Source organism: Thamnophis sirtalis, unplaced genomic scaffold (assembly GCF_051295495.1).
Source record: "Thamnophis sirtalis isolate CommonGarterSnake01/CBP01778 unplaced genomic scaffold, rThaSir2_p1.2 scaffold_3, whole genome shotgun sequence".
Lineage (NCBI taxonomy): Eukaryota > Metazoa > Chordata > Lepidosauria > Squamata > Natricidae > Thamnophis > Thamnophis sirtalis.
Window position 1 is genome coordinate 54407688 of NW_028261383.1, and position 23830 is coordinate 54431517.

The following is a 23830-nucleotide window of genomic DNA, read 5'->3' on the forward strand; positions in this document are numbered from 1 at the left end:
TATGGTTGATAGTCTCATTTTCGCCACACTTTGTGGTTTGTATATTCTAAGTTTTACTAATACTTTTTATTAATGGCAGCTTATATATTTATAATTATTGTATTTATATTTTTTGAGTACTGTATGCTCAAAAAACATTAGGCTGTTCAATATAACTTCTTGTGAGCTGGGCATATAATTTTGATAAATAAAATAAAAATAAAATAAAATCCATCTACATCACTGAATTCTATTCTGTTTTTATCACAGTCTTTCATGATGCCGCAGATGGTCAGAATTCTTGTTACAGGAAGTTCAGAAAAAGTGTTGACAAATTGCAAAACACCGGGGAGGAGGATGGAAAGAAACACTCCCCACAAAATTTCCTCCCCTCCTTCTTACAGTCGGACCGAGGTGGTTTCTGGACCGAAGAATTGGTTAGCGGCAGATGGAAAAGAAAAGTGAAAAAAAGGGCTCAACCAATGGCCGTGAAGGGAGAACTTTCGCTTCTTCTACCGAACATTCCTTTTGATATGACAGAGAAACATTGCTCTGTTTTGCCGAGCCTCCTGAGCCGCCCCGTCCTTCCAAGCCGGGAGCATGCTGGGAACGGTAGTCCTTTTCTGAGACTCCATCGGCTGGCAGAGGGCGGTGTGATTCGTTCGGTGGGAACTACATTGCCCATGAAACCGATCGGGAGTATATAATCAGCTGCACCCGAGCTCGAGAAGTGCAGTAACCATGTGGCTGTGCTGTTGAGCTCTCTTTCTTCCCCCGCTGAGATTTAAGCTGGAGCAGGAGCTGCTGAGCCTGCATCCTTAACGGAATTCGGGAAAAAAATTCAGGGAACATGGGATTGCCAAGCTGCTAATGATCCTTTCCACGCTCCAGCTCCAGGGCGAGCCGAGCCCCCAATGCAATCAGGTAAAAAGGCAACGGAGGGTGGTGGAGATGACATCCCAGCTGAAGTGTGTGACACCCCACGCTGCCCCTCACACTTGGCTCTGCAAGCTACTTTAAACGCTGTTACCCCCTTGAAAGCGCTCTCCCCACCCCCAATTTCCTCAACAAGCTTCCCCGATCTTGTTTCTAGCGAAGGGATCGTGGTTTTGGCAGTGGTGAGAAAAAGCAACAGTTCAAAAGGACGCTGCTTTCCTCCCACATCAAAGTTTGCAGCCCCTCCCCGGTCACCTGAAGCAAAAAAGCGTTTTGAGGGGGCGCTGCAAGGAAAAGCAAACCTCGTTTAGAAGGAGTCGTTTGTGGAAAGGAGGTCTCCTCGGTCGGGTTTTTTTTTCTTAAAAAAAATCCAAAACCTGCCTGGGCGCCGATGCAGCAAACCGTTACAAGGGTGCGGATAAGTTGAGGGATAAATGTGAACGAGGTTGGTGCGTGTCTAGGTGGTGCTTGGCGAACGGAGCGGAGGAAAGCCTTTGGGGTTCCCAGGCGTTCTTAAAACTCGCATGTTGCTCCGCATCCGCTGCTTTTCTCCTTTAAACGGGTCTGGTGGTTTCGTGCAAATGCCGTCTCTTCATCCCGGCTTGCTGTTTTGCGCGGGAGCAGCTTGAGAGGAGGCTTCGTCCGGCCCGGTTGGGTTGGGTTGGGTTGGGTTGGGGCAGGAAACTTTTGACTTCTGAGGAGCGACGGGACTTCCTAAGTTTCGATCGCGTTTATTTCAAGACGAGCGGAAGAAAGCTGACCCCGATTGACTGGATGAAGTTAGAGGGAACAGTTGCGTTTCATAGATGCTCCAACTTAGCTCGGGGATTTAACTTTTGAAAGTTAATTAAGCGATTGAGTAATGTACAAGCCTACTAGCCTGTATTTCCTGGAGAGACAGAAAAAGATAAACCAAGATACAGTCATACAAGCAATAATAAACCCTGTTGTGGAAATCTTGGGTATTTGAGTATCTCAGTCCTGCCTTGTTTGCATATGTGGAAGCCTGGTATGTGTGGATAACAAAGCCATAAAAAGAGAGGTTTTTAATATCTCGTAGTATGGTGATACTTTGTGTTTATTTAAAGATAACACAAGCAGTTAAAACGTTAGTCCCTTTCTATAGTATGGGATTAACTATTGTCTGTTCTACTGCATAATGAAATGAAAGAACATTATTTTGTTGTGCTTTCCATCACAACCCAATTCCAATGATTATTTATACTGTGTCCAGTTTTTGCATGAAGCCATCATTTCTTTAATTTACTTTTTATTCAGCAAGCATAAATTGGCTGAATTGATGAGATGTTAAACTGTGTAACCAAACACAATAATTCAGTTTACACTTTGTAGTAAATTAATAATGACAGACCGCTTTACAGCTTTCCATCATGTGTGAATAAGGACAAAAGAGTTGCTCAATTTAAAGTAATTGATTCACATACAACCATCTTGCATAAAACTTTGACTACTGTTTTATTGCCACCTGCCTTATTATGATATTTAGACATTTAAAATGTGTCACCTGCAAACTTGGTCTCTTGTTTGCTTATCCTCACCCAGATGTGTGCAGCTTTTGCTTCCTGCTTTTGCAAAAAAAACCAAAAAACACCAAGAGGCCTTAGTTGGGTTGCTTAATTTTTTTTTAGCAATGAATATTTCCAAACTGTATACTTGAATTACTTATTTGTGATTAACTATTTATCCAATTCACTGTTTTCTGAGTGTGCACAGCATGCTTGTCTAAAGTGTCATTGTGCTGTGTAAGCAAAGCTAGTATGAAATGAGTCAATTGTGGCTTAGTCACTAAACTGGCTTTGAACAAACCAAGGCTTACATTGTCTGAACAGAACCTCAAAGTAATTTAAGTTAGTGCCCCAGGCAGAAGTCTTATAGACTTCTCTTCAACATGGTTTACACTCTGTAAATGGTTTGTTTCTCTTCCATCTTTTTCCAGTGTAGGTATTATGTTAGCTGCTCTGTCATTTCCTGGTTTCTCTCTGGATTTCTTTTACAAAATTAATTTTGTAGTTAGTAGCTTCTAATCCCAGGTAAGAAGGCTGGTTTAATGAACAAGGTTATTTGTTTCTTTTGTACTTTACATAGCTCAGCGTGCTTATAATAACCCAACCATTTGCAGAACAACCAATCACACTTTGCATGTGGTCTCCAGGCTGTACTTGGTGTAATCTTCCAATATCTCCAGTTTTCCTTTGAAGCCCACAGAGCGAATGAAGTCAAAAGTTGTTTTTGCAGTTTGAAAGACTTGAAAGGGCAAAAATGAGTGTGTCTTAAGCTAAGCACACTGTTATGGAACCCAATTCACCCCAAATTCCTGAATGCAGCTCCAAAATGGGCGTGACCCATCAAAAGCGCGGAGGACAAAATCGCGCTCGACGAAAGCGCGCATGTGACGTCATCACAGCGCGACAAAAAAATTAAAAATTGAAATAAAATTAAAATTAAAGCAAGCCGATTCACATAAAGGTAAGGGTTAGGGTTAGGGTTAGGTTAAGGGTTAGGGTTAGGTTTAGAGCGTTAGTGTTGGGTTTAGCGTTAGGTTAAGGGTTAGCGTTAGGTTTAGCGTTACGTTAACGGTTAGGTTTAGGGTTAGATTTAGGGTTAGGTTAAGGGTTAGGTTTAGGGTTAGGGTTAGGTTTGGGGGGGTTAGGGTAAGGTTTTAGCTTTATTTTTACATTTTTCGATCACAGCGCGATGTTTTCGTCGCGCTGTGATGACGTCAAATGCGCGCTTTCGTCGAGCGCGATTTTGTCCTCCGCGATTTTGTGGTGGAACCCAAAATGGGACCTTTTCCCACTCAACTTTGGAGACATACAATATAAAGATTAAGGTTGGGCTAGCAGAAATAGCTCCCTTTTCTCCTTGAAATCTGTGGTTTGGTTTGGGTTTGGGTTTAGCAAGTAGGATGTATGAAAACAGCCATTGTGGATTTGCAAACCATAATTAAAGAGAAGATTAGGTTACCAGTGTGCACCAGTGTGCACTGGGGCATTAGCATTCTCATTATATGGAGCAGTTGCTACATTGGTTATTAAGAAGGTTTCAGGTACAGTTTGAAAGGCTATTTTGATCTGAACAGCCATCTATACCTTGACCTTAGTAAATATTCTTCCCTGATATAAGTGACCCAGCCTGGGCAAAACTTCTTGAGATCCTCCCAATCTCAACAGACACTGTTGCTTGATTATGGCCCCAAGGTCCTGGAATAGGCTCCCTCTCAAGCAAAAGTCAATTACCCTTATTGAAGGCCTCCCAGAATGCCTTGGAAGACTGAAGATTGGATTGCATTTTCTAATCGCATTTACTTGTCCTTATTTAGTATTTAGTCCTTATTGATACTGTGGTGCTATATTGGTGTTTTTTAAATTTTTTACTTCATGATTCTGTGCCCCTCCATTCCCAATCTGTGTAAATTACATGATTTGCATGATAATGTCACAATATGCCTGGCATGGTTTTTCCCCTTCTTTGCCCATCCAACTTAGGATACAGAGTGTATAATTTTAACCAAAGATTGAACTCTGGGGCACATGTCAGATGAAGCTATGGTTTTCTTGGACTCTGTGTGTGTGTGTGTGTGTCTGTCTGTCTGTCTGTCTGTCTAGCTAGTATGTATGTACGTATGTATGTATGTATGTTTAACTGTGATTTGCTAAGTTCATGCAATTCATTAAGCCATGAATCATATTTTATAAATGAAAGTTGCTGAGTTTATATAAAATGCTACCATGCCATAAAATCATAGTTCAGGAATGAAAATATTTGAGTTTATACAACGTACTAACCCAATACACACAAACCATACAACATAGCACACTTTTTAAATCTACCCCAATATAAGTAATCTTTACCATATCCCTTCAAGATAGGTCTTGTCTCCTTTTAAGGCAGATTAGACTACCTTTTGTCATAAGATGTGAGACTCCTTAATAGCATTTTCTCTACTGCTGTGAAATGAGTTTATGGATAAACTGGGAATTCAACTAAGAGCTCATCAGTCATTCGTCTCAGTTTTAAGCTGCATTCTGTATGCATACAGGTCCTCTAATATTTTCCCATGTCGAAAAAGGACTCTAATATTACAGTATAATTGCAACTATTAAATATTTTGTTCTAAAACAGATAAATTGCATATTTTCTTTTCTGATAATATTCCACTGCCATTAAAAATGGTTGTGATATACATTACAATAGTAATTTGAGTGCTTGCTGGCTCCTGCTTCTATCAAGCTTTTAAAAATATTTGCTGTATAAGTTGAAGGATGTGTTATATAAACATACATGAATGTTGTTTCAAATTTGTCTATGAATGGTCAAAGGATGGGTGACTTAGATTGCCTAATTCTTTAAAGTCTTGGTAACTAACAATCTAAATATTTAGTTGTTACCTGGACTACAATGATTAGACTTTTTAAATAAAAAGTTCTTACATACTTCCCAATGTGTATTTTGTAATTTCCTGTTGATATTCTACTGCTATTTAAAGAATGTATGTGACATATATTACTGTAGAATAGTGGTAATTTGAGTACATGCTGGCTCTTGCTTTCTTCCAACCCTATGATTCTTATTAAAGACTAATAATCAGACATTGCTTAAAATATCTGAAGTAGAAAATGCAATATATCCAATACATAACAGGAAAGAAATATGATAGTAATGAAATAATTGTTTGATGTTACTAAGTACACCAACATGGTATATCCTGACCTGAGTTGTTGTGTGCTAGTAGGTTAAATTAATGTCTGGAAGTTAGGATGGAAGAAATTGCCTTATACTGAAGGGGACTATTGATTATGTTAGACCACTGATGGAGACCCAGCATCTGTAGCTCTTGAATGTTGTAGTTCAGCAGTTTTTGAAAGCTGTATATTCTCTATTCCTGGTGTAGACTTTGCTAGATTTGGCTACCATGTTAAATCTTGATTTATTTAACCTTGATTTATATAGCTGCCCATCAAACATACAAGATTCCAGGCTGCTTACAATATGCTACAGTTACTTAGTTTATCTGTCACCACCCATGATGTATAGTAGAATGGTTTGATTTATAGCTGGTTTACTGAACAATCTATAGCAGGTTGGCTCAAAATAATGCTAAATAGCCAGTAATATGGCTTAGCAGACTGTTTGAATTCAGTTAATGGTGATCAGTATGGCTTGCTTCAAGACACAACAGTTATAAATCAATCTGGATTTTACAGTAAACTATAATTCATCTAATACTGGAATGGACGTTTCCAGTCTTCTCAAAGGAGAGGATGGAATATCCAATCAATCAGTATAGAGCCGTAAGAGACCTTGGAAGTCTTCTAGTCCAACTCCCTGCTCAAACAGGAGACCCTATACCATTTCAGGCAAGTGATGTTCAGTCTTTCTTTAAAATTTTCCAGTGATGAAGCAGCCACAACTTCTGAAGGCAAGCTGGTTAATTGTTCTCACAGTAGGAAGTTTCTCCTTAATTCCTGGTTGCTTCTCTCCTTGATTAGTTTCCACCCATTGTTTCTTGTCCTGCCCTCTGGTGCTTTGGAAAATAAGTTGACCCTTTCTTCTTTGTAGCAACCTCTCAACCACACAATATCTTCATCATTAGGAATAAACCAAGTGGGTTTTTTTTAGCCTTGAAACGTCCAGGAAGCTCTAATGGGCAAATATTTGTAGCATATAAAAAACAGCTGTGTAATAGCTGTAATGAAAAATCTAAATAGGGAGATGCACTATATGGTAGCCTAGAAATAGATATTCATTAAACCGTTAGTGATCAGCAATACATCAAGTGTCCTATGTGCTGCATAGTGAAGTAAACTGTGGTTGTCCCACAGTCATATAAAATCGAGAAAATGGAGGAGACTTTAAGAATAATGGAGTTATATAGCGCACCTCTGCTTCCCTGATAATCTTAAATAAGGCTAGAGAATTTTAAATGGAAACAAGTGATAAAAGCAACATATACGTAGATAGTCTGGAAAAAGTGACTTATTCCCAGAAACTCTCAAAAGAAAATGCTGCCATAATTCTCTGCCAACATATATTAGGATGTTGGTTTCATTAAATCAGGTCAAGGTCACAGAATAGCATGCAAGCTTTTAAGTTCTAGAGAATTCTTTTTTTCTGGGAAGATGAAGCTAACTGATCCTCAAAAGAGTCATCAAAACTAAGGATCTTTCTTCCAGGTAGGGACACATAAACTTTATCATCTGAAATTAAAACATCTTTTCTCCCCCACATATATAATATCTTCACTTTCCAGTATCAGTGCTAGATCTAGAAGAAAGCCCATCTTAAAAAACCTTTAAGGGGGAATGCCCTTTTATTCTTTTTTAAAATTTTCATGTTTTATTTATTTTATTTTTATAACATCCTATTTTCATCGAACAATGTGTTCTGGATACAGTTGTGCTTATGTAATTGTATTATATATTTTTCTTGTTATAGTTACTCATCATCATATTAATAATATAATAATATAGTAACATTAATATTTAACATCATCTTCTTTAACAATTCTCCTCTTTACCATTTTCTCCAATTGTATCTCCTCCTTTCCAACTTCTATTATTTAGCTATTGATAAAATATGTCCCATATCAAAAAGTATTCCGTTTCTTCTTTATCCTTATTAGCAAATGCTAATCTATCCATTTCTGCACAGTCTTAAGATTTTCTTAATCACATTCTTCTCAGATGGGATCTCATCATCTTTCCATTGTTGTGCAAATACAATTCTAGCTGCAGTTAAGATATGCAAGATTAAGTATATGTTCTTTTTATCATATGTTTCAGGTAGAATGCCCAACAAAAATATCTCTGGTTTCAAATCTATATGTTGTTTTGTTATTTTCTCCAGCCATGTATGTATTTTTTCCAATATTTTCTTTCTTTAAGGATGTCCACTCATATGATAGTATGTACCAGATGCTTGCTTACACTTCCAATAGTTAGCTGATCTATCTATAAACAATTTTGCCAGCCTTGCTGGTGCAAAGTACCAGCTATAAAACATTTTATACAAATTTTCCTTATATGCAATCAACATCGTCAATTTAATATTTCTGTCCCACAGTTTCTGCCATTTATCTAAGTCTATTGCATATCCAAAATTTTTGGCCCAAGCAACACCCTTTTATTCTGAAGTTCAGCCCCCAGAGTCACTTTTAACTTTTCTGAATTAAGTTTCAGCTCTTTTCTACAGCATCCAGTGTTTTGTAGCCTGGAGATACACAGAGGTCATGGAGATTATTAGATCTGAACTAGCTGGGTATTAGAATAATAGTTGACAGTTAATTCAAAACCTACTAGGGATCTTTGGGTTCCTTAGGGTTATTTAGATGGTTAATAAAATGGAAGATAAAACTGTTCTAATGATCTGAGCAGAAATGTCTTTTTAACTCTTCCTCTTCCCGCTGAGGGAAGTAAAAGGAAAAAATGGATCCAAACCCTCAACCATCCCCAAGCTCTTCAACTAGATATGGTGATGAATGATATCATAAACTATCAAGGGTTCCCTCAGTGTCAATAGGATCACAGTTCTTCTGTCTCTCCTAATATATAGATCAGGGGTGTCCAACTAAAGGCCCGGGGGCCAGATCCGGCCTGCAGGGTACTTTGACCCACAGGGCAGCCCTGGAAACAGCAAAGGACTGGCCAACAGTGCCTGTGCTAGTGAAAAGGAGCTTGGGAGGGGTGCGTAAGGCTCTCCCAAACTCTAGTTTCGCTGACAGAGGGTTGCAGGAGACCGTTGCAGCTGAAAACGGAGCTTGTGAGGACCACAGGTGGCACTCCCAAGTTCCGTTTTTGCAGACAGTGTGTTGCAGGAGGCCATTGCAGCTGAAAACGGAGCTCAGGAACCCCCTTTTGCTGGTAGACTGCTCGGGCCATCACCGGTACACCCGACATGAATGATGTTGATCTGGTCACGCCTACTCTGGCCATGCCCACCCTGGGCCCCAAGAGGTCAAACAACCCTCAGTGAAATTGAGTTTGATGCCCCGATATACATAATTCTTCAGAGCTATCTTTTGAACCCAAACTGGAAAGGATTGGTATCATCATTATTTCACCTAAGAGCCTCTGGATCCCCAACTGATTGATAATTTTTGTCACTCTGTGTAGCTCAATTCTACATATCTTTCAGCTGAGGTCTAATAGAACAACACATTTGTTGTGAAAAATTGAGTTTCCTTGGAGATAGCTTGTATATGACACACTCTCTCTCAATATAGACTGGTGGGGTGGAGAAAATGGATAGAGATGTATGCTTAAAATCCTTCCCTGATGCTAATATATACCGTGGCACTGTTTGTACAACATGCACAGTATGCTTTAGAATTACTCAGCATCTCCCTTTTAGTTGGTGCTTCCTGGACAGAAAAAACTGCCATATGTAGGGAGGGCTGTGGGTAAAATTTTCCAGCCTCTTTATTTTCAGAATAAAGCTTCACCGGGTCTTTGTTGGTGGGAAAATTGAAAAAATGAAATGGGAGCAACCAGAGCAGTGGTTCTTTCCTCCCCCTTTTCAGATCATTTTACTGTTTGCTTAAATGTGACTTAAGTGAAGCTAGTTAACAACAGGTTTGCAGGTCAGTAACTCATAATTTGGCCCATAGTCTGGGTTCAGAAGACATGCTAAGATTAACTGCAATATAACTTAATGTGTCATGGGTTAGGTCACAATAAGTGGTGAGTTCATTTGTACAAGTTGGGAAACTTGTTTTCTCAGACTTGAATGCTACATTTGATTGGGATCACACTGCATTCAGCCATTTTTGGTTTTAACCATGATTCCGTACATATAGCTAGTTGGCTGGATGTACTGAGTGCAATAAAATATTTCCAGTTGAGAAATTTGAGCCATCTCCTGGTGCCCCACACTAAGTCCCTGATCTGTTTTGTTTGAGTGGGTTTGCAATTCCTGTCTACTCGTGTTTGTCCAAAACTCAAAAAAGTGTGATGCAAATTATGTTTATGGAGATGAATTGTATATTTGGTGGTGTGCTACTGTTTGCACATTCCTGTTGGTTTGTGGGAAATGGTGAAGGTTGGCTTATGTGGCATTTCAAAATTGATGACAAATGAGGCTTGGAGTGAAAATATATTTCCCAGTGTTTGGGAATGAAAACAATGATGATGTAAAGGCGCATTAAACCATTAAGTTACAACAATCCACGTATACCACAATTGCATACGTTGAGGCTTAGCCCCTTTTGCTCCTAGCAGCACATTTAAATGTGGCAGGACATATTTCACTTTCTCAAAGCATTTTTTAAAAAAATATAACAATGAAGGATGCTACTGACATGCGGCGGCTATCCCAACCACACATCAGTTATCAGACTGAAACAGGCTGCTTTAGCAGGCAGCAAGCTCCAGTTTTCTCAAGGCTGTAATGCAGCATTTGAGGATTTGACAGATACTGTACATTTTTGATAAAATGAGTAGATTTGTGTAACTCACTGGAATAAAGAAACAAGGATTCTAGCTGTTGGTTCTCAGTTTCATATATTGTGAGAAGTGCACTTTCTGTCTTCTCAGAGCTAATTTTGGGCTTTGACAGGCTTTAGGTTCTAAATAAGGAATTATTTCTGTGAATATAAAACACCAGTGTGCATTATCTTGACTCCTGTTTCTTCAGTGTCTCTGCCTGAAACTCACAGTACTGACAATTAGTGTTGGAGTCCAAGCTAAAAATACTTAGCATGGCAAGGTGTTCTTCATGCTGATCTTTTTGGCAGAAAAAAATGATTAACTATAGAAGTGTGATGGGGGAAGGACGGAAAAATGTGGAGTAACAAGGGGGAATAAAAGTATAGCTCTTTTTTTTTAGTCCAATTACTTAGACAAAACCAGTATTTTGGATTACTTTGGTGGGATTGGATAGGAATAGGGCATCCATCCTGGCTCTTCCTGATCTCTCAGTGGCCTTTGCCACAATCAGTGATGGTATCCAGCTGTACTGGTTCTGGAGATTGGGAATGGATGACACTGTATTGTGTTGATTCTCCATCCTCTTTGACCAATTCTAGTTGGTGTGGATGAGGTACAGCCCACTGTCTGGGGTTTGGGCTGCACGTGGAGTGCCACAGAGCTTCAGGTCTCTCCCCTCTTAACATGACACTGTTGTGGCCCAGTGGCGGCCAGCAAAGCTGGCAGCAGAGTCGGACAGTGAGGAGGTTGGGGGAGGAACATGGGCCAGTCCTGGAGACTAAGGAAAGCTCAGCGAGGGCTCTATGTCAGAGGCAGAGAGGGAGCTAGACAGCAGTGAGGTGGAAGAACAGCTGGAGCCTGTTCCCAGTATACGTATGTGCAGAGCTGCCAGAAGGCAAGAACAATTAACAAAGCAGGGTCGACTTAGGAGTAAAGCCACACATTGGAGGTGATGGAGCCCTCCCAAAGGAAACAAAAGGGTAGTGGGCTTTTGCAGGAAACCATTCATTCAGTTGTTTCAAGAGTGGAAAGTTCTATTTGTGACTATAAGAGACTCTGTGCCAAGTTTTGCCTTGCCGTGTGTTTGGAAACTAGTTATCTGGCAGTTCTCCAAATGAGATAAGGTTTGTGTTGATAAATATTCCTCAGAAAGTCTGTTTGCTAAGCCTGTGAATGAAAAGAATCCACACAGGTTTTGACCCAGGCTTTCTAAGGAAGCCTGGATCAGAAAAGACATGGTTAAGTTCATCTGACTGTTTGGGGTGAGGTATCATCAGTATGCCTATGTCACTCATTTTTATTTCATCATCCCAAGCTATCTGAGTGATTCCATGGACATCATGTCTCAGTGCCTGTGGAGTCCTGGAAGGGATACAACAGGCTTCAGCTCAGCCAAAAGCAGGACCAAATGACTTTGGAAATCCAGTGCCAGGGTTCTTACATCTTTTGTCTTGGGTGGGCTGGCACTGTCTCAGACTGATCCAACGTGGAATCTGGTGGTCTCCTAGATGTGCAGCTCTTAGTTAAACAGCATACCTTCAGATTGTGCTGCAGTTGAGTTTTTGAACTGCTCATGGTTACAGATACTCTTGTAATTTTCCATCTGGACTACTGCAATGCACTTTACATGGGACTGCCCTTGAAGAGCATTTGGAAACCTCAACTGGTGCTGAATGCAGCTACATGTGGCACTGCGCACAAGTCCCCACAACTTTGTAAACAAGCAAATCATTCTGGTGATAAATGTGTGTTCCAGAAATGTAAAACATGTTGGTAGCCTATGTGTTGGGACAGGTTAAAATGGCTCATTTTGTATTTGGGCCAATGCACTAAGCCCGAGCTGTAGACTTATATGTTTGCACTGCACTACATCATGCTCTCAACTGTCACGTTCCTTAATGCATTCTCTGAGGAGCTAATGACTGCAGAATTCAAAATCCCCCCCCCCCCACAAATGTAAATATTTATAATACAGAATAGCACTACTGATTGGGAGAAGGATGTGTTTTCATTTTGTTTCATGTTTTGATGATTGTTTGAAAATGATATCCCAAGGAGATCATGATCCAAACTAGAGTCAATTATGTCAGCATTGGCAGAGGAAGATTCTCGTTTTTGGCAGTACATCACCACAGTATTTATCTCTGCCCAGAACCAAGCAAATTACCCTACGCAAAATCAGGACTCCCAACTCTAGCACTGATGATGTTCACTAGCACTGATGGTGTTACCTAGTTTGAAACATCTGCAAGAAAACAAGTAAGCTCAGAGAGCACCAAGGACCCCGCATTGCCGATACTGTATCCATCTTTTATTTTGCTTGTCGCTGGTCCAGCCTAACCTAGATTGGATCTTTAGTGGGGCCCCATTGAATCATTATTTGTTGAAGGAAAAGTATCACTGGATTCTATCTTCCTAGACTTGGCAGCCTCCACATATGTTGTGACTAGTTGTCTGCTTAGAACAAGGCTCTGGGGACAAAACTTCCAACTATAAAGGAAATGTATATCCTGGCTGAGAGATACCGTGTTTTCCCGAAAATAAGGCAGGGTCTTATTTTCTTTTGCCCCCTCTATTTGGCCTTATTTTCAGGAAGGTCTTATTATTTTTGAGGTGCAGGAGGCCCCTTAATTTTGGTCTGTGGCCTGTCTCTGTTTTGGCACACTCTTGCCAGCTCTAGCGTCGCTGGGACTGCTGTTCTTTTTGCAGCCGCCACTAACAGAAGGGGCCTGGTAGCTAGGATTTGCGGGAGCCATGAGGCCATTCCGCGTGAATGGCAGGGGCATGTGGGGCCTCTGGGGCATGTTCCCTCCCCTTTCCACCCAGAAAATGGCATGGACCAGCTGCGCATGCATTTAAATATTTTAGGGGAGGGCTTATTTTAGCGCATGCGCTCAAAAGCCCGATTGGACTTATTATCTGGGGAAGTCTTATTTTTGGGGAAACAGAGTATGACATTATTTGTAAGCATTGAAGAAACCTTCATGCAGGACTAATTCCTCTGATTTATTGTGAGGACTTAGAGATGAACAGAAGAGTATTGGCTTCTAATATTTTTTCTCCTTCCAAGTTGATGAAAGATGATGTTTGTCCTGTCTTGTTGATTGGTTGTACTTGTTAGATCTGTTGATGTGATGTCTTTATATGAATTAAGAGTGGACAAACTTATACCCTTGAAAATAGGGAGGCATGTGTATCCTACATGTTTTTCTTCCCTGCTGCAGTGATCAAGATGAAAATGGCTTTGATCTCCTATTCTCTTTGTTTTTTGAATGTCACTGCTCCCAGACCAGTAAGATTGAGAAGTGGTGATGTGGAACTTTTGTAAAAGATTACTGACCTTTTTAATAGTTGCCTGAAAAATGCCATAGGAGGAAAATATATCAGGCTGTGTTGAAATCAATGTTTCTTTTGACTTTTAGTCCCCTCATTCTTGCTCCCAATATCTACTTCTGTATGTTTCATTTGCCTAAAATGGAAGTTTTCCTTTCAACTCAGGATTTATAGAGCAGGTCATATTTTAGAAAATGTTTTGGAATGCAGGAAAAAGGTTTATATTGGTACAAGTTTTCTAGCTGACAATTTCTTGTGTCTGACTTCTATTTCTATTTTTCTACCTGTTGAAGAATGACAGGGTTTTTTAAAAAAATTATTCCTAAGAATTAGAGAGTGAGATATGGATCTAAGGAACAGAATTGATGCTGATACACAGTTAGGACTTTAAGGTTGCTTTGGAATCAGCTGTTTCCAATTGAAAGATCTTCCAATGGAGCTAAATAAATAGATTGTATTTTCTCTGTTAATGAGTGAGGACATTTCCCCAGTGAGTACTAATCATTTAAAATGTTTGTGCTAAATAGCTTCCAAAAACTTAGTTCCTGCTAAGGATATTCTACCCACTTCTACACAAAAAAATATGAGATTTTGAAATTGGCTCTTGCACTTAGGAATCGCAGAAAAGCCAAATATAATACAAGCAGTTTTCGTCTTACAACCAGTTATTTAACAACATTTTGAAGTTACAACAAACTTGTAAAAAGTGACTTACAACCTGTATTGAAGTTATAACAATCATGCCATCCCTGCAGTCATGATCGCAATGATCACAATTTGAGTACTTAGTATTTATGACAGTTGCAAAGTCTTATGTCATGTGATTGTTATTTGCGAACTCAACTTGTTGTGTGCAACAAACAAATTGAGTTGGGGAAGCTGAATTCATTTAGTAAACATGGTAAAAATGGTCATCAAATTGAGTCTACTTGTGTCATGACTCATTCTATGACTGCATGACTCACTCTACGACTGCAACTGACTCAGAATGGAAATGCCAGTCAGAATTGTGGTCGTAGATCAAGGACCACCTTACCTTGTTTCTTTTTAAGAAGCTAATTTGTTTCTTTACTAGCACTCTCTACACACTTGAATTGCTCCAAATAATATCTCTATAGTATATATAATTAAATAAATACTGGACTAAAATAATATCTACAATACAGGCCATTCTAAGACGTTTCTGTTCCAGGGACCCTCCTGGATTACACATAGCTTAAAGTGCAAATTAATATGTTGATATATTAGTTCTGCTTGTAAGGTATTGCCTCTATGACATAGATAGGTACCACCTTGTCAGATTCTGTCTTGACCTGTTCACCAATAAGTCTTCTGAGGACATCCCTGTAATTTCTTTAATCCATCAAATGTATTCATTGTCTTCCCTTTTTCAGCTTCCCTCACGTTTGTCCAGCATAGTAGCTTTTTCTAATCATCATCCATTTGCCATGTCTTCCTTTCTAAAATTAATCTCTTCTTTGCTGTTCCAACATACCATCAATCTCTCTATTTTTCAGGCCATAGTCACCTCTTTTCCATCAATTGTAAGTATGCCAAGCATTTTGACTGACATTATCTTTCTATTCTCTATAGTTAACATTAGCCACATCAGATGGAATGTTTTTTCTCATTTCGTTTTAGTATTCATAATAGGCTTTGAGCCAAGATTTGTACTGTCTTCTACAAGACTGCAGAAGGCTTCTTGTCTTTGGCACAATTATGGTTGGATGACTGTACAAGAATGTTGTGATGCCATCTACTTATTTCAATTTGTGACCTTCAGTTTTGATACCAGCTGTCCACTCTCACATTCATGCGCATCTTCATAAATATATTCAGAGATATATTCTATTAGCATATGCAGTGATGGGCATGCCTCCTTGTCTGTATTTCCGTGAATAGGGAAAGAAAAACACCTACTCTGTTTCTCTACCTTCACTTCTTACAATACGTAGTTTCTTGTTAACCCTAAAAGTTCCTCAAAGGAATAATTAGGTATTCTGGCAGTCTTGCTAGCCTTAATATATTCCCTATTCTGGCATGATCTATATATTCAAGCCTTGCCTGTAGTCAGTAATGCAAAAATAATCTTCCTTATATTCTTCTATTCATTCTATTATCCCCATTTTAATTTTCTTATTATTATTTTTTGCTCTATATCTTGATACTTGATTGAACTATTTTTCCCTTGCCCATTTTTATTTGGCACTAAAAGTCTCAGTTCTGTTGTTATGTTCTTATTAGTCAGCATTGTTATCATCTGCAGGGTTGGTTTTTTTTTACTAATGTGAAAAAACTAGTTTGATCTAAAAACCACTTGAATTTTTTCCTTTTTGAAATATTGGATTTTTTTTAAAAAAAATGAGCAATGGCAGCGTACTATTCTGATTCTATGAAATTCATATTGCAACCCAATATATTGCAGTTGTTTTATTAATGGCCTAGCTACTTGGCCACATTTTTTAGGATCCATGGACAGTAGGTGTGCTGCAGTTTTATGAAAGGCAATGTATCCATAGTGATTAACACACTGTCTCACTTCATCGTATTTGGCAGCATAACTTCAACCAAGCTTACAGATGAATGTTGTGCTCACGTTTTTTGCCAAGAGCGACAAGAATAAATCTTCCTTTTCCTTTTTTTCTTTTTGCTCAAATACCTCATGAAATAAATTTTGCAGATGTATTATGTGTGGAAACAATGATATTGTTTCTTTAGGATTGACTGACTTCAGGACAATATGTATTTTTATTTAATACTTTTACTTAAGGTATTCTTTTTGCTTGATGCATTTTTCCGATTGCTATATCCCAAATGCAGAAAACATGCTGAAACTCAACTATTTATAGCCAATAAAAGTGCTGTTGAATTAACAGTATATCACAGAAGTGAGTATACTGAAGAAATGACACTTTGCTATAATGCAAAGTAGTGAACATATAGCTTGTATAACAGTGTAAATGTGCTGTCCCCTCAAAATAATGCAACACACAGTTATTAATGTCTAAACTGCTGGCAACAAAAGTGAGTATACCCCTAAGTAATAAGATCCAAATGGCACCCAAGTAGCCGTTTTCCCTCCCTGGTGTCATGTGATTCGTTAGGGTTACAAGGTCTCAGATGTGAAGTGGGAATAGGTGTGTTAAATGTGGTGTTATTGCTCTCACTCTCTCATACTGGTCACTGGAAGTTCAACATGGCACCTCATGGCAATGAACTCTCTGATGATCTGAAAAACCAAATTGTTGCTCTACATAAAGATGGCCTAGGCTGTAGAAAATTGCCAATATCCTGAAAATGAGCTGCAGCATGATGGGCAAGACCATACAGCAGTTTAACAGGACAAGTTCCACTCAGAACAGGCCTCGCCATGGTCAACCAAAAAAGTTGAGTGTCCGTGCTCAACATCTTATCCAGAGGTTGGCTTTGGAAAATAGACGCATGAGTGCTTTGAGCATTGCTGCAGAGGTTGAAGTAGTGGGGCGGTCAGTCTGTCAGTGCGCAGACCATAAGCTGCATGCTGCATCGAATTAGTCTGCGGGGCTGTCGTGCCAGAAGGAAGCTTCTTCTAAAGATGATGCACAAGAAAGCCTGCAAACTGTTTGCTGCAGAGCAGCAGACTAAGGACATGGATTTCTGGAACCATGTCTTGTGATCTGACATGCTCATTCTTCCCACCCTACAAAGCCTTTTGAGCCTATGAAGTATGTTAGGTAAGCTCCCCGCTGGGAGAGTGAGTGCATTCAGAGAAGCGTTGTGAGAGTTGTGTTGGAGAACACACAAACCAGCATACAGAGACACTGCAGTTTAATTAGGCTTTTACTTTCGTGGAAATTGAGGTATCAGAGTCCATAAAACAGTCCAAGTCATACACGGATAAGCCAATGTCTTTCAGTTAAGGGATAATCCAAATAACATAGTCCATAAACATACAAACAGTCCGGTACTCAAAGTTTGCTAGCAGTTGCAAAACTTACAATAGCTCATGGCACTTTCTAACAGACAGCTTCCAAAACACTCAGATCAGATCAGCCCAGCATCTAACAAACAGAAGCTAACAGTCATTCTGCTCCCTCTTTTGGCCGATTGAGGAAAACAGCAACCAATCACATTTTACAGTATGATTTAAAGAAACAGGTACAGCATTGCTATATGATTTATATATTGCCAACCCAACTGTTAGATTATATTCCTAACAAAGTATAACTTTTTTCCATAGAGCAATTGTAAGCCGATATTTATTAATTGGGTCTGTCCTGTCCCAGAAGTCTTCCCCTCGGTTTGAGGCCGTCTGTGATTTGCCACAACTTGCACTGTGTGTTTTTGTTTGTTTGTTTGTTTGTTTTTACATAAGGTAAATGACACATATACATAACAGCTCTGTTAATTTCTAGAAGACATTTTGCCCTTTTCCCCCACTATTAGATAGAGGCTGAAGAAGAAACGTACTATTTTTGTCTTTTATTGTTTGCATTCTTAAAAAGAGTGCTTTCACATTAAAGTGCTTTTTACCATGCTTTGAAATATGTGGACTTCAGATCAAAATGTCTCTTTTATTTCAGGGATTTAAAACTATAAACGTTCTAGCAAATTGTTCCAGTGAAGCAGGGGTCATTCTTAGCTACAATTTCCACTTCAGTTAACAGCCCAATAGTGAAGTTGAGTTTTCTTAACGGTATTTTGTGCACCACAGAGACGAAAGAAGCTTTTTATGTGGTGGCCAGTGAGAAGATTGCTCTAGCTGGGGAACTTCATACTGGTGTGTTGTTATAAATTCTTTTATTCTTATAGAAACCTCCTTAGATGCCATTTTTGAGAGTGGCACATTACATGTTCTCAGGTGCTACATAAAACTTTGTTACCTGTAATAGAAACTGTGCTTCTTTTCCCTACTGATCTCCAATATTACATTTCTCTTCACTACCGATGACCTAAATATTGCTTGCACGACAGCACTTAAATTGAACATCAATAACATTTTTGGTTTTGGCAAACAAAACTTAACTGGACAAGTACACCAACAATTTTTTCGTCTTCTCTTTTTTTGGTTTGGAAGAAAAGACTTGTGAACTACTATCTGCCAAAGTCTTAGTCACAACTGCTGTTCTGTCATTAACTTGAGATATCATTCAATAAATATATGGAATGTGTTCAATATCTGTATTATTATCTTCCTTACCCCTTGGAGGAATTTTCATAGCGATCTTAATGCAGGATAAGAGGAGAAATTTATTATTTATCAGATTATAATAGATAACATTTTTGAAACATTTAGAATATTCAAAGTACGCCATGACCACTTATAAAATATCTTCCTTGGGGAAAGTTTACCAGCTGACAGAATGGCTGCCATAATAGGAATGGACAACCATAAGTCATATGGTTACCAGGTGACGGAGTAATAAGATTAGCCTGTGCCCCCTTCTCTAACTTCCCAAATTGTCCTATATTTTGGGGAATAACAGTACTGGAGGTTACCATAGTATAAACATTTTAAATAAAGTTAGATCCACAAAGAAATAAACCGTAATACATTAGTTAGACTGCAATTGTCGTAAGATTTCCCTTTGCTAATATACCATAAAGGAGTTTTATGGTACCCAAGTAATTCCCAGCCAGATGTAACTCCTGACAGCTGACATTCATCTATGGGATGTACTCTAAGGATTCCTACAGTTATCTGTAAAGTTAAGAAGAATGAAGCTAAAATAATCCTCTTTAATGATGCCGCTCTTTAAAGCAAGACAGAGAATGTATGTTTATCTTTCCTTAGATATAGGTTTTTTATGAAATGTACAAGTTGTAACAACATATATTGCTTCTTTATAGTACTGTGATTAAGTGCTGCAGCTGCCAAAAAAGCCGACCCAGTTCTAGGCTGCATAAACAGAGGGATAGAATCAAGATCAAGTCAAGTATTAATACCACCCTATAACACCTTGGTAAGGCACACTTGGAATACTGCATCCAGTTTGGTCACCACGATGTAAAAAAGATGTGGAGACTCTAGAAAGAGTACAGAGAAGAGCAACAAAGATGATTAGGGGACTGGAGGCTAAAACATATAAAGAACGGTTGCTGAAACTGGGTATGTCTAGTTTAATAGAAAGAAGGACTAGGGGAGACATGATAGCAGTGTTCCAATATCTCAGGGCTGCTACGAAGAATAACTAAAGAACTGTTGCCCCCGTCTCGAATTGGTATGACTGTTGTGTTTTAATCATGCATTGTTTTTTATGTCGTTTTAAATTCTTGTTTGTATCCCCCTTCCCTGGTCGAGTTGTGAGCCGCCCTGAGTCCCCTTCGGGGGAAAAGAGCGGCATATAAATAAAATCAATACAATACAATACAATAAGAGGGAGTCAAACTATTCTCCAAAGTACCTGAGGGTAGAACAAGAAGCAGTGGACGGAAACTAATCAAGGAAAAAAGCAACTTAGAACTAAGGAAGAATTTCCTGACAGAACAATTAATCAGTGAAACCACTTGCCTCTGGAAGTTGTAAATGCTCCAACACTGGAGGTTTTTAAGAAGAAATTGGATAACCATTTGTCTGAAGTGGTGTAGGGTTTCCTGCCTAACCTGGGGGTTGGACTAGAAGACCTCCAAGGTCCCTTCCAGCTCTGTTATTCTATTCTATTCCACATGGTGTTCAAAAAACAACCTACATCTAAATGCTAGCAAGACAAAGGAGATGGTGCTGGATTTCCGGAAGCAAAGAGATGAGTCTGCCCCACTGTATATCAAGGAGGCCGTGTGGAGAGGGTTTCCTCTTAAATTCTTAGTAGAGGTCATTAGTCAAAACCTCACCTAGAAAAACAACATGTCCCTGATGGTTAGTAAGGCTCAACACAAACTTCATTTCCATAGAGTCCTGTGGAAAAATCAGATGGAACAATGGCTGTTGACTTCTTTCTATTGGTCCACAACAGAGTGTCCTAACATACTGTATAACAGTATGGTACGCTGGTTTAACAGCCGTGGACAGGAAGGCACTACAGAGAGGGATTAATTTGGCATAAGGCACCATTGATTGCCCCCTAACACCACTAGATGACATCGCCAGGTCTCGCTGTTTCAGCAGAGCAAGGTATTTAGGGATGAATCGCACCCTGGCCAGTGTCTCTTTTCACTTTTACCATCGGGCAAAAGACACAAAAGTATAGCCAGCCAGACAAAAGAGTTTAAGAACAGCTTCTACCCATGGGCTATCAGACTCATAAACACAATATAGCACCATAAACAGATTAATATGACGAATTTCACTGGTGCCAGTGTAGTCTGTAATATACCTATACCATGATATAAGATCATACATCAGAGTAATATACATGTTGCACAGAATATGATGTACATATGGAAACATATGACTAGTTCCCCCCCCCAACTACTTGTTTAAGGATTATTCTTATATTATTCTTTTTGTCTTGTATTCTTGTTTGAACTGCACCAGTAGAGACTAAATCAATTTTATTGTATATATGATGTACAATGACAATAAAGGCTTTGAACTTCTTCAAAAGTTGAAACGCAAGTTCAGTTAAAGCTCCATGACTTACATTCTTCTTAATATGTGTTTGGGTAGTACAGAAAAGCTAGACTTATGTGGGCCAAAAGAAGAAACTAGAACTTCATTTTTTAAAAAAATATCCCACTGGGATTTTTCCTTCCTATTTTGAAAATAGGTTTCTTGGCCACCCATGATTCTCTACATAAGGCACATCCCATACTGCTTTGGGGATGCTGAACATCTGTTTTGTGCAGCCACTCTGAGACTTACTGTACAGACTTTGGATGTTTGTACAAGCAATTGTAAAGGAGAAAAGATTAGTTTCCCTTGCAATTAAGGACATCTTCATCTTCTAACAAGAGAGGACAGATACAGCAGAGAAAAACTGCCTACTGCCTGCAGAAATTTGATAAATTTGGAAGACCAAGTAGCAGTTCTCCAGGTTTCTTCCCAGAAAATTGAAAGTGAAGAAGGTCCATGGCGACATCTAAAATGAGGTGCTTTGGGGAAGGCAAAGGGGATTGGATATTGTTGGACAAAGTGAAAGGGCGGGGGAGGGGCGGCAGTGTAGATTGGAAAATAATTTGTGATGCATTTTTCCTCTGATGCAGGTCAGAGGATTTTTAACGATCAGAAATTTCAGCAAGAATTAATTTTGTTTCATAAGTAGAAAATAAATGTGGGTAATGCTATGTTAGATGTAGAATAAAATCGCTTTGAAAAAAAGGAAGTATAGTAAAATGCTAGTCTTTAGTTATAAGTGAAGGGCAAGAGTTGATTGAACTGGTTTATATGGAGATGAATGCATAAGTTGTGCTGTTCTTTTTGTTTTTTTAAACTTCTTGGCATGTCTTTTCTTTTTAATATCATTAAAAACTTTTTGGCAGGATTGCTTCCTCAGCAGTTTGGTATTTTTCTCCTTCATACTGCTATTTAACCCACCTGCTTTTTTTCATTTTTCTTCAGCAATACGAGTAAGTGCTTTCTATATTTAATTCAGCTTTATGTTAGCTTTCAGAGATATCAGACTGCGGTCCCCATAACCTCTGTCAGCATGGGCAAGATGACTATAGGGAATGGAAATTGTGTCTCATCAATGTTGTCATGTTGGAAAGTAAGGCTTTAATGAGTTAATGACATTCCAGAATTATTACATGACAGAGAATCTTATTTACCACCCTCATTTGGTCTCAACAAAGCAAAAACCTATTGAAAGTATCCCATTGAAAAGTTCTAGCCTACTTTTTATATCCTGAACTATATCATGATCCATAGATAATATATTACTGCTCTTTGAGGTCATGGTTTGTAGTGACCTATTACAGACAAGAAAACCAATGATTAAATTAGGAGCTCTACCATTTTCAATGAAAGGTACTTAAAGCTGCAATTACTGAATGCCCTCAATTTGGAGAAATTTGTTTTTCATTTTATTATGTTAAATTAATGAAAGAAAAGTACATATAGATGCAGCAGTGTTTACAAAATCATATATCTTCAAAAAAAGAGAAAAAAGGACCCTTAAAAAATATGTCAAAAGAATAGCGGCAACTTTTTTTAGTATATTGCTTGAAAATCCTTGATGCTTTGTTTACCTTCTTCCTCCCAATTCAGACATTTATAGGTAACTCATATTTCTTGGCCCACAAATTACCATTTTGCCTTTTAATTGGCCTTTTAATTCCATCATTAATTTACACATAATGAAGACTCACCATAAGCATGCAGGATTTTTTTAAAACCTTAAATTGGAGTCAGAAATTGCGTGGCAACTGGTGCAGCCCCTGTAATGTGAAAGTGTACTCAAATGTACACTCAAACCACAACCAAAAAATTAAGTTTAGATATAAACCTCCTTCTGTACCTTGTCTTATTGGAATGATGGTGGTACTGGTACTGTCTCTTGTGGTGAGGTGTATTCTTTTTATTAGTATGATTGTTGACATTCCTGTCACTTCCTTTAAGAATGTTTCATAGCAGAATTTGATAAGAAATTTGCAAGATAACTGTGATGGGCTAGTTTTACTTGTGGAGTCCTTGGTGCTCTCTGAGCTCTGTTGTTTGTTTGCAGATATTACCTTAGCCTTAACATCTTCATAACAATAACCTAATTAAGGAACTACCAACTCAGACAAACAAGCAATAAAGAACAGCTTAATCAAGGAACTTCCAAGGGAAAACATTACACACTGATCAACACTGACAGGAGATGCTACTGTATATAAACAGAGTTCAACCCCCACTATTCTTCTAGTCAAGTAATAAAATGTCGGCAAACAATAATGCTCAGAGAGTGCCAAGGGATCCACAGTTCAATCCTGAGCTCTAGATATTCTCTTCTCTTGATAGTCACATATTTTTATGCATGGAGGAAGACTGCTCACCAAGCCACCCTAGAACTGTGTTGTAATAAGTAACTCTCTTCATTGCTTGAATAGAAATAATCTATTAACTTTATACAGGCTGTCCCTGGAGAATGTCTGAACCCATAATAATGTCTGATTAAAGGACAACTCCTACATATAAACGTCCTATTACTAAGAATGGTGGATGGCATTCTCCTTTTTCAAGCCAACAAGCAATTGAAGCCACATGATGCTTTCAGGAACCACTGAAGCTGTGTGATTTT

The 23830-nt window shown here is 38.8% G+C and overlaps 1 protein-coding gene across 2 annotated transcripts in view; it reads left to right on the forward strand.

Annotated features, from left to right (window-relative positions):
• Positions 1 to 703: 703 nt before the first annotated feature.
• Positions 704 to 23830, forward strand: part of ITPR1 (inositol 1,4,5-trisphosphate receptor type 1) — a 256332-nt gene continuing 233205 nt past the window's right edge. For both annotated transcript variants that reach the window (XM_087708906.1, XM_087708907.1), the window contains exon 1: positions 704 to 903. The gene's annotated coding sequence lies outside the window, so the exon portion shown is untranslated. The remainder of the gene's footprint in view (positions 904 to 23830) is intronic.